Source organism: Mercenaria mercenaria, chromosome 15 (assembly GCF_021730395.1).
Source record: "Mercenaria mercenaria strain notata chromosome 15, MADL_Memer_1, whole genome shotgun sequence".
NCBI lineage: Eukaryota > Metazoa > Mollusca > Bivalvia > Venerida > Veneridae > Mercenaria > Mercenaria mercenaria.
The window spans coordinates 63,507,016-63,519,769 of record NC_069375.1 but is presented as its reverse complement, the minus strand read 5'-3'; positions in this window follow the sequence as shown (position 1 = coordinate 63,519,769).

Below are 12,754 nucleotides of genomic sequence, written 5' to 3'. Positions count from 1 at the left end.
ACTTCCGCTTTTAGACACAATGTCTTTAATTAAATCGTCGTGGAGAAGATAGTGCGGATGACGCCTCGCCCGAGGACCGATTTCACGACCACGCGATCTGTAGATCTGCGCTGTCCCTTTCGAACTAAGCAGGCTGGCTACATTTTTTTTTTGCATAACTCTTCCCTAGGGAAAAATCCATACAGAAAACATTTTCTATTGGAATGCATTCCCATGGGAAACGCTTCCCTTGGGAACAGTTTCCTACAGGAAAGTATGCCCATGGGAAACTTTTCCCAAGGGAACAGTTTCCTACGGGATTCCCAAAGGAATTATTTCCCATGGGAAAACTAAATTATCTTTTATTTAAACAAATAAACTAGCCAGTGCCATAAAAGTATTTTTATAAAACAGCTATGATGTTTATCTAATAGTTTATATGAAAATAAAAAATAAGGTTTTCCCATGGGAAATTCCGATGGGAAAGATTTCCCAAATGTTTCCCATGGGAAAATACTGTCCCATGGGAAAGCAATTTTCCCATGGGAAATGACCGTTTCCCATAGGAAATCGGCCATTTCCCATGGGAAACAGAATATTATAATAGCAATATTTCTTAAAATAATAAGATTAGAATGATGAAAGTTGTTGGCTGCTAAAAGGTAGATATGGGCTATCATTCAGTATGATTTTTAAGTTCAAAGCCTTTGTAGAAGTACTTGACGTTTTTGCCAATTATTGTCCGTGGCAAATTAAAATTGGCGGCCATTGTGTTATTAACTGCACAAATTAAGTTTTAAAAAACGATTTTATATCTTAGTCATACAATAAATTGAAAAAGATTGCAGACAATTATTTCAAATTTCTTTCCTGTCTCATTTTAAATGCTCAATGTCAATTCTGACTCAATACATGCAGTCATTAAATGTTCAATACCAACCAGAAAAAGCAAGCTTTTGCATTATGATATTTACAAAGGAAATGTATAACAAATACAAATAAAGCAATACAATTTAACGTTAAGAGTTATTTAGAAAATAAATTGGGAACATTAACACTTCTCCTGGAAATGATGTTTTGCCCGTGATGAATATACTGTTCAATTATGCTTACACCTGCCAGTTTCCGTTCAAAGGCGGTGCCTATCTTGATTTTCTATATGTTTGTTTTGCCTTCGTTATTAATTCGTATTACTGTGTCTACTCTGTGTGTGTACATAACCATTGTGTACACATTCATATACATTAACATGGCGGTAGTGTTTAGTTCTAAGACGTACATTAGTCATTGCTTTAATTTGTTTGCCTAGTTTCGTTCAAAAGTATGGTACATCAGGTACTTCGGTTAAATCAAATGTTTTCTAACGGTTAACTCAACGAGATTCTTTCCTTCTCCTTTAAAATGGTCACGGCAACATCAATGTCATTGGCCACATCATCAGTTCAAAAATCGAGGACTGACCGGGAAACTATTGTATCTGCATTTTTGTAATTTTTACAGGAGAAAGAAAAAACTGAATATTTTCTTACAAACACAGCTTAGTATTACCATTCTTAATACATCATTACTAGTAATGATGGTCAAATAAAATAAAAATATGCTTATCATTACCTTTAATAATCTAATTTTTTTTGCGACCATATGCATTAATACTTGACTGTACACATTACATTACATCCAGATATAAATTTCATACAAGAAATTAATTTATGCTAAAATGAAGCTATACAAGGGGATAAACGAGCTGCATCATGGGAAAACCAACGTAGTGCATTTACAACCAGCATGGATCCAGACCAGCCTGCGCATCCGCACAGTCTGGTAAGGATTATGCTGGTCACTAACAGTTTCTCTAATTGCAATAGGGTTTGAAAGGGAACAGTATGGATCCTGACCAGACTGCGCAGATGCACAGGCTGGTCTTGATCCATGCTGGTCGCAAATGCACTATGTTGGTTTTCTCATGGTGCGGCTCAAATTAACTAAATAAATTTAGTTTGGACCGGTTTCGCCCATCTCATATCTTCAACAGTAATTTAATTTTTCAGGACAGTCAGTGAATCCCACAGTCATTAATTCAGTAATATTGTTACAGAACTTTTGTAATATGTTTTAACTTATAGCCAACATTGATGTTCAGTGGCATGGTAACAGAGTCCTGTTCCTTTTGAAGTGACAGTATAAGGCATAAAAATTGTTTGTTTCCAGTATCCCAACCTACCCAAAATTTTTGACGCGACCCTAAATGTTTTTATGGCTTTGGAGAGTTTTATTTTTCAAATTTTTAATAAAAAATTGCAAAACTGCACGTTTATTCTTTAAAGATGTTCACTGATGTTAGAAATAAAGGCATAACCTCCTTATTTGTATTCATTTCTTGACACAAAAATAATTTCCGAAAAGTCTCAGTAAAAAAAAAAACCCGACCTTAGTAACCTAACTAATTTACCTTTATGTGAACAATTATGGGATTTTGTTCTCTGTATCATCTGTGCTACGGCTACAGAAGTTTAGAGAAACTTTGGAAAGGTAAAGACAGATTCTTATCAAGAATCATTTTCAAAAAACAGAGATTTGCACATGTTTCATTTTTTCGTGGACAATCTTAAAATTTTTAATCTTTATAGTCAAAATAAAAAATGACAAAACTGACTAGATGTTTCTACCAGAACTTCATGTAATTACAATACCTTCAATCAACTTTATCAATATTTGAGACTAAAATTTCAAAAATAATACAGTAAAATGAAAAGCCAGAAAGCAAGCACATGACCACATGCATGTGAGATAAATGCATAATAACTTTGGCGTTTTGTCATGTCCTTGCCCTCTCCGAAGCAGACAACCCTCCCATGTGACAGAACAAAATAATCTGGGAGAAGTCACAAAGGAAATTTCTATAGTAGTGCATCATTGACCAAATTTTGTCATACGGCCATTTTTAAAAGTAAAGGACAGGTAAAAAGCTGTAGTTTGAACAAGATAAGCCATTTGTCAAATTACAGAATGACACTTGGCCGCATTCATCTTCTATATTTTCATAAACAATTAAGTCCATAGCCATTAAAGAGTAAGCAATGACTGCATGAATTAACTTGGTTATAATAGAGCCATGTTACGCTAACAACTGCCTTTGGTATTCTTTATGATTTTGCAACCAGTGTGGGCCCAGATCATGCAGTCTGGGCATATGTGCAGTCTGATCAGGGCCCACACTGTTTGCTACTAAGTCACAAAAGACCTTAACTGTTTCAAGAAGCAATTTTCTCATATTATTTCAACAACCTAGATGCACAGGAAAGCCTGGATCTACAGTAAGTCTTGTCAGAAATTTACCCAAAGTCATGAAGACACTTTTCTGTATGACATGGCTCAATTATGTGATAGTATTCAGCATTAATTTTCTGCAAAATGGAAATAAGCTTAGAAGCTTTCAACCTGAGTTCTTTCTGAAAAGAATAATAATTTTCCAACAATTAAGATAACTCCAGGATCCACAGGGTCATGAAACGCTCACCTGAGTGATACCAAATATAGAAGCTCTCGGCTTTCTGGTTTTAGACTAGTTTTTCAAATTTTTTGCCACATAAATGTATACATTAACAGGTGATTTGAAGAACAGTTTGAAATAACTTGGCAGAAACATCTTGGTAGAAGGTCAGCAGTCCTGGGAAACATTTCTGGACAGGTTTTATTTAAACAATTCATGCTTAGCATCTGCGAAAGAGGACTTTGGCAAACACTGCAGACCAACATTAGACGCAACAAAACGTGACATATGATCAGGATCTTCACTGTTTGCATAAAGGATTAACTTGTTCTAAGTAAATCAAGACCTGAAACCCCATACAAGTTTGTAGATACAACATTTTATTTTATAACCAGTGTCTTTGCAGTTACCGTGAAACTATTGTATCTGTATCATATTATGTGAAAATATTAGTGTAAACCATTATTTATTTTAGTTCTTTAATATACACATAAAACCTAAACAACAATAACAAGTTTTCTCCTTGTTTGGTGTTTGAATTACAGACCATAATGTCACAAATAATATTTTTTCAAAATCAGACTGTAACAGGAAATGTTACCGGGAAACTATTGTATGTGCTAGGAGGCAGATACAATAGTTTCCCGATCAAAAAAGCTGATGGTTGCAGATACAATATTTTCACATTATTAAAAAAAGAACAAGAAATTGTTGGAAAGTTTTTATAATATTTTTGCAGTAGATGCAGGACAATTAAAGGCTTAAGAAAATGCAATAAAACCATTTTTGGTCAGAATGTCAGATACAATAGTTTCCCGGTCAGCCCTCGAAATGTCTTCCACGCAGTCCAAATTTCTGTTTAGGACAGACATAATAGTTTTATAGCGTTAAGTCGATTAAATAAAGGTATATGCGAATAGATCAAGGTCATATTCAGTAGTTGCAGCTACTGCAGAGATTTATACTGATGTATTGAACTCCAGTCATCAAAACAGTCGAGATATTCAAATATCACAAAAGAAGAACTCTCTAGTTTACATTCTCTAGCGAATGACAGAGATATTGTAATAAAAAAGGCAGACAAATCGGCAAATATTGTGATAATGAACACTGATGAGTATCAACAGGAAGTACATAGACATCTCAACAATGACAAGTATTATGAAAAACTTGATAGCAATATTGCTGAAACAGTGAAACGTAATGTATGTGAATGTATGGATGAAATTTCCGAATGTGAAGAATTTTTGAAAGAGGAATTTGACACTTTTCCAGAAAAGATACGTATACCCCATTTTTACATTTTACCCAAACTACATAAATGTAAAGATAATTCGTTGCCATTAGGATATCCAGGTAGGCCTATAGTATCTGCATGCAATTCCCCTACTGATAACATATCTAAATATCTAGACTATGTATTGCAACCACATATGCAATCATTACCTTCGTATGTCAAAGATACTTCGGATTTCCTTTCAAAACTTAAGAACTGCAGTTTATCATCCAACAGTTATTTGGTGACTTTGGATGTAACCTCTCTATATACGAACATTCCACATGATGAGGGTATTGAAGCCTGCAGATTTTTCTTAAACAGGGACAAGAGTCTGTCTGATACTAGTTTGTCCGTAGAAAGTATATGTAAACTTATTGAACTTACACTTAAGAATAACCATTTTCAATTCAATGGTGATAATTACATTCAAACAATGGGGACGGCCATGGGCAGTCCGTTCGCCCCTACCTATGCATCATTGTTCATGGGTAAGTTAGAGCAAGACTTTTTACAAAGCCAGCAGCTGAAACCTACATTGTGGCTTCGATTTCTGGATGATGTTTTCATGATCTGGGATCATTCACTCGACGAACTGAATAGCTTTGTTAAAGCCCTTAATGAATTACATAGCTCTATTAAATTCACGTATGAAATTTCAACGAAACATGTGTCATTCATGGATGTTGATCTTACGAAAGATACCAGTAATAACATATGCACCAATGTACATGTTAAAAATACTAACATCCATCAGTACCTTCTCTACTCCTCTAATCATCCAAAGACTTGTAAAGACGGTATTCCCTACAGTCAGGCTAAGCGATATCGTCGTATTATATCTGACGATAATCAATTTGCTAAATCTCTGGACACTCTACGTGAATTTTTCAAATCCAGAAATTACCCAGACAGTGTAATAGATGCTGCATTTAACAAGATGCATAATGTTACACAAGACGAAGCTCTGAAATACAATAACAATTCTGATCAGGTTGATATTGTGCCTTTTGTTACTGAATATAATCCCTCCCTCCCTAACATTGCTAGTATCATACATAAATACTGGGATTTATTTAAACTATCGCCAAATGTCTCAGTCCAACAGTTGCATTCCTCAAGACCCGTGTTAGCATACAAACGTGGTAAAAATCTTAAAGACTTCCTTGTAAAGTCTAGATATTCTGCAATGCCCCCTACCCCCATCAGCGCCCGTTCCAGCAAATGCTACCGACCTAGATGTACACATTGTAGCAAGATAGTAGAAACTGATGAATTCGTTAGTTCTTCTAATTCTTCTATGTATAAACTTAGATTTAATACAGACTGCACATCATCAAATGTCATTTATGTCATAACTTGTAAAAAGTGCAACATGCAATATGGTGGTCAAACACGACAACAGGTTTCTAAACGTATGAACAGTCATAAATTTGACATTAACAATTTCAGCGATCCAGCATATGCTAGCAGTGTGGCTGCCCATTTCAACAGTACTCATCACAATTTAGATGATTTCAGTTTTTTACCAATTGACATTGTCGATAATGATTTAGATAGATTATTACGTGAAACGTCCTGGATTCACCGGTTAAATACCGTGCACCCATCTGGCATGAACACCAGCGTATTGTTTACTGTGTGAATACAGTTAACGAGTAACATTTAATACTGTCTTATATACCAACTTTTTCATAGTATCCCTACAGCTTAAATATTTTCACTGTATAGTATTGTTTTTAATGTATTTTCTAACTTTAAAATAATATTAATAATTTTTGTAGAAGTTAAGAATATATCGGCTCTATTTTCCAGCACTTTGATATTTTATTGCCGTTTTATTACCTCCCCTTATTACTGCTTCAAGGTTCCCTTTTCCGCCGTTTGACTGCATTTTGTCTTTAATCGTATTTTAATGAAAGTTTTTAATTTTTTGGTTGTTTCTGTAATTATAATATGTGTGGTTAGCTTTTAAATTAATGTTAATTTACTATTTATATAATTATAAGTAGATCTATCGTTAATTCTCGCTTATGCTTCACATGTATACTTCAAAATTTGTCATGTAGATATGTTGGGTTTTATTTTTTTTCTCTACTTCATATTGAAGAAATATGTTTTCGATAAATACCCGCCGTATCATTATGATCCGTATCTATATGTACATTAATACAAACATATTCTATATTTGCGCTTTTTGTCACGTTGACGTTCGCGTCCAAACGGACGTGACGTCGTTTGTATTGTACGTTGTTATTTCTGACGAAGACATAAAGGTCGAAACTAGTCAAGAATGTGTTGTCTTGGTCATTTTAAATCTTTTTGTATTGAAATGAAGTAGCAGAAAAACTACCCTCCCCACTTTTCTTTTATTTTCACTTTCAGCTCAACTGTACTAATGATCTCTTGCTATTTGTTAACCTTTTAGACGAATCTTTGCCACGATTACAAGTTTGCAACCCCATAATACAGATGTTACCAGCTTGCCACTAGTAGTTTCCATTTTAACTTCTTTGGAATAGGTGAATCATGACGGGTTCACTGCTTACTTTGAGCTTTTTAACAATGTATATTAATTTGTGCGTGAAAAGATATAGTCCCATTATAAAAAACAAATATATCAAAATAAACAATTTATGCCTTTTTTAGTAGTAACCATTATTGAAACAAAATTCTTGACATGCAATATAACAACTATATATTCGTAATACATGTCTTTTTTATTAACGTCCACAGAAGCCTTATGTATTGCTGGTATTGGTCAAGGTCGCCAGTATATCCCCAGGGCTTCTGCAGAAATTAATGCTCGAACTAAACATGTCGTGTAACTACTGTGAAATTATTAATATTCGAATGGGGGACTAATTTTCGTGGATTTCGTGGTTGAGTCAATCCACGAAATTTAATCCCATCGAACAAGTTAAATTCCTACTCATTTTATGTTCAAAAGTTGAAACCCACGAATTCATATCCCCACGAAATTGCCGTTTTGACCAAAACCACGACAATTCATGCCCACGAAATTAATTGATTTTACAGTATTTCCGCTTCAAAAAAAACGTTGCACAAAGGCTAGATGTATTGTATACATAGGTGATGACTTGAAAGATACCGTTACGCATTTTATTTACATTTTTGTGTTCGTGATAACCGCATATATCCTCTAAATGTCCTTAACCGGAACATAAAAATTAACAGCAATACCAAAAGCATATTTTCTTCTTTTTTTTCAAACGATCAGTTTCGTTTCATGTTGTTACCGAAAATATTTATGCGTATCACTTAGAATTGAGTAACAAGGAACAAAATTTCAAGAATAACTATATATCATATAATTTTTTTTTCAATATGAATAGTAATTACCTTGCTGTAAAGATTGATATTAATTATGTGAACATTAAATAAAAAGAACCGAATGATATTTTCAAAATTGCTAATAGGATTCCTAAAATAAAAACCTCACAAGTTATATGCAATTAATACATACAGAATTATTGATGAAAACTGAACCGTCAATTTTTCGCTAAAAATGTAAACTGGTGAAGTAAGTAAGCATGCCAGTTGTTGGATATATAGGGAAAATGACAGTTTGTTTAGGGGTTTTATCTATTATTATAATAATAGCAAAACATATTTTTGATTGAATTGCATTTTTGCTGCAATAAGAGGTTTCATTGAAAGAAACAAGACGCAATTTTCAGCTGCTCATATGTACTAGAATGAAGTTTCGGTCCTGGCACAACATTTAAAATGAACAAGGTATTTACGACGTCAATGGCTTTACTTATATAGGTTTTTTCTCCTGTTGCTACATTCCCGGATCCCTAGCTTTAATGCAAGAATCATGATTACTGTGCTAAATCCGCAGAGTAATGTCCTTTAAGGAAAACAGTTATTTCGAGTGTTAATGGAAGCCAAATTATAGATGACAACATAGATGTAATGGTAAAATAAAATTACATTAGGGACGTATTTAAGGAATAAAGAAGCCATTAACACGATCAACAAGATTCCAGATAGTATTGTCTAGGCAAGCGTTGTGTTATTGTAGTTGTCAAAAAAGGTTATAAAGTTACTAATAAGATTGTAAAAACACTATGAATGTACTTCTTGACCGAAATATTATGCATCTTTATTTCAGATAACAGCAGATTAAGTGCATTTGATAAAATAAAGAAACAGCAAACATAATAAATATTAACATGGTATCTGGCTTTTATTGCAGTGTGCACTCCTGAGCAATTCTATTGAAAGATTGGTGTACACCAAAACCATTTTTATTGTAAGATAAGTAAATGCTTAAAAGTAGAAAATTTTAAAACTGAAATTATCGGCAGTCTCAGGAACTAAGCTATCAAAAATGAAAGAACTGAAAACGTTATTACATCAGTTAGCAATACTTGACCTTGGATATCAATTTAGGATACATTCAAAACAAGTCATAAGCCTATTTTTTCGCGAACATGTACGTTTTATCTAAATGTTATCTTTCAAAAAATGTAATAAAAGAAAAACACTAAACATGCAGGCAGTAAGGACGAACGTGCAAATAACTTACTGACCTATAAGTGCGCGTGATCCATTTGTAAACATCGAACGTGATACTTTACGTCACATAAAATGCCAGAACACATTAATCTAGATTAGGTTATCAGAATATGTCAAGACAAAGCAATAAAATCAGACACTTTTACGGCTCTTTTATCAATACATATGGAATAATAATTGCAGAGCTGCAGATGATCATGTTCTTAAAGCCAGTAACTATTATTCATCGGAGCGGAGCAAAAGGGAAAAGGGTGTATCGTAAGATAGATAATATCGTCAAAGGGATTAACTGTAGAATTTTAAAACAGAGGTAATCAGTTTTTACGTCGTTCTTTAATCAAGAAAACACAGAATGGTCGAGTAGATTCACAGTTCAGAAAATATCTGAAACATATATTAAACTAATGTTATGTTCATTATGTCGCTTGTTTCATGTCATATAGAATCTGTCAGACAATGGATCGAATAATATGCTTATGTTTATTAACGTACAAAAAATGTTATAGATGTACAAAATGTACACATTTCTGTTAACCCATATAACATGTTCAGTCGCAAAAAAAATGTGTGTAAACAAATGAGAATTAAAAACAAGTACAGATTTAAAAAGTATAATATCCACTTTTTGTTGTTTGACAATAGAACTCCAGCCAATAATACGACAATAAAATGAATAACTGCAGCTGTTGCCGACAAGGGACTTTGGAATTAATTCGGAACAAGCTTAAAAGCTAATACTTGGGAGTTAAATCACCGATCAAACAAATGCTTCTACAAGATAATTGTGATATTGGATAAGCAATTATTTCAGGATGCTGTTGCAATTACCGCTCATATTATATTGTGTAAAACATTGAAAACAGAATTGGGAGACAAAACTAAGTTATTATATGGAGCATAATATGTTGAGAAATTACTGAGAGTTCTTTGCGTACTGTTATTGGTACCGTGTAAACATTAAACTGTATGTTTCGGAATGAATGAATGTCATTCGGTGTTAGTCACACTACAAATTGAAAGCAAGTGTAAATGACATAGCGTGATGCAGAGATGTATTAAGGTTTTTAACTGTTTTATTTCCGATCAGTTGAAATCCTCTCGAAACTTGAAACTTTTTTGTTGACATTAGCTCACAGTCTTCGTCGCTCGCTTGTTGCTATACAGGCAAAAATGAAAGATTTGGTGTTATATTTCACAAGTACTATGCTAATAGGGTACTACTTTTATCATCTGAGGTCGTATAAAGTCTGGTATGAAAAAAAACAATATACGGACATCTATTCACGTCTTATACATTTATGTACATATATACCATTTCCTTATTAATGTTTTCAATTTCTAATATAAGACTGAAAATTAGCAGAACTGAGAATTATTTATGTAGCAAATCAGCATCATTTGAATTAATGTATTCCGACAAAATAGCATGGTGCCATATACATCAAACCTTCTTCGAAAGATGTTTGTATCAGGTCTTAATAACAGAAAAGAAATAGAGCATCGGTGTTGATACTTTTATAAAACCGATCTCTAAGAGTCATTATTTGCTTGCACAAGTTCCAATGGTTTGCAAATAATGTCACTGTATTCTGCACAAGAAACAGAACAAAACAAATGCCCTCAAGGACATAATAAACAGATGATATTATATACAAAAATGTACATTTGATTCAAATATGTTTTAGCTTAAATTGTGAATCAGAGAAATATGTCGCTTCAGCAAACAGCGTTTTTCGAGGTGCAGAATATCTGCTGACATACTTGAATGCATGTGATATTTATTTCATTACACTGAAAAACCTATATATACCAGATGTTTTATGATATTTCAAAGCATATTTAAAAAATGATTACTAGGAAAAGCTGATATCTAGATTGCGACTAGATATTATAATGTTACATGGGTAACATTAACATTTTCATCGGGAAGACCTATCCATTTTTAGATATACGTGCTACTTTGAAGAATAAAACCGTGCTGTTTTATTCGTAACATTAAGAATTTTAATGTTGTAGGTTAGGTTGTAGGAATTTAATTTAGGGAATTCAAGGGAAGTATAACAATAAGTATTGTTTAAAATAAACTGGTATTCATATAAAAATAGGGTTCTTGCTTGTTTAACATGTCGTAAAGTAATTGAACTTAATCTTGAAACACTATTTCTAAATTAGTCACATATTATTTCGGACGGTTCCAGGAAAATGCTTTCGACAAAAGGTTTTCATACCACATAAAACCTTCTTTTAAGACTGAAACAGTTTATTCAATTTTAGTTGTTATTTCAAATATAATTATTCAATGTTTCTTAAGTAAATATTAGCTGTGATTTGCAAAACAACAAATTTTCGAAGGATGTTGTCAACGTATTTAATATATTATGTTCATACATGGCTACATTTACGTATATAAGGTAATGCATTATCCAAGAAGGGTTGCGGTTTTTTGTTGTTTCTTATGTTGTTGTTTGTTGTTGCTGTTGTTGTTTTTTTACCTTATAATTATTGCCAGTGGTGTGATATTCGTTGATCAAAAGATCAAAACAGTGTATTGTATCTGATATCAAAACGTTTATCTAAACGATCTCTTTGAAAGTGTGCTTTTTCACTTTAGCTCTTATTGTCACGAAAACGCATTACAGGAAAATTTGATGGGATTTTGAAAACCCTATTACGTCCATTTTACTTTAGCCGTAAGAAGTATTACAAAGTAAAGAACGAAAAATAATGATAGAATATTTATGGTTATTTTCCGTGTTTTAGACACGTACATTTATTTAACATTATAAAAATTGTAGTTAAGTACTAGAATTCTGATTTGAGCGGACAAGTCACGAATCCCTCACTGTCGTTTGCCAATAAGTGGCTTTGCTCTACATGTTACTTTTCAATGTGATGGCCAATGCCTTTACCTTTATTGGTCTTGCATCATACACCTTATTCATTACAGGTTCAATATCGCAAGAATATGAAAACGAACGACTCAATCTAGAAAGATATATTGCGCTAAGGAATGAACAGAAAATGCGTATTCTGAACATATCGAAAATTATATTATGAATTTTAGAAATTCGTTTATGTTTTATGTTATATCAATCGACAGATTGGATATTCTAGGTTTCGGGATTTTCAACTTTTTATAGAAAATGCGTTCAGCTCCGAATCACGCCAAATAGCATAAGGAGAGAATGTTAATTCTAACACGACCGGCAAATAACCTACATACATGTAGAGCAAAATCTATCTCGGGGTATTCTGCAATAAACCACTCGCGGGCAATGACGTCATCCGATCCGGGTGCGTAGCACGGCCGTAAAAAGTAAAAAGCAGTTACCATTTTTTCTAACACTGTTGTACTAGTATGTCGTGTTAGAATCGAAATAACAAATTCCCAAGTGTGATTTATCGTAGAATAACCCGAGTATTTCGTTCTTGTGCGAAATAAAACATCACTCAGGCCTACG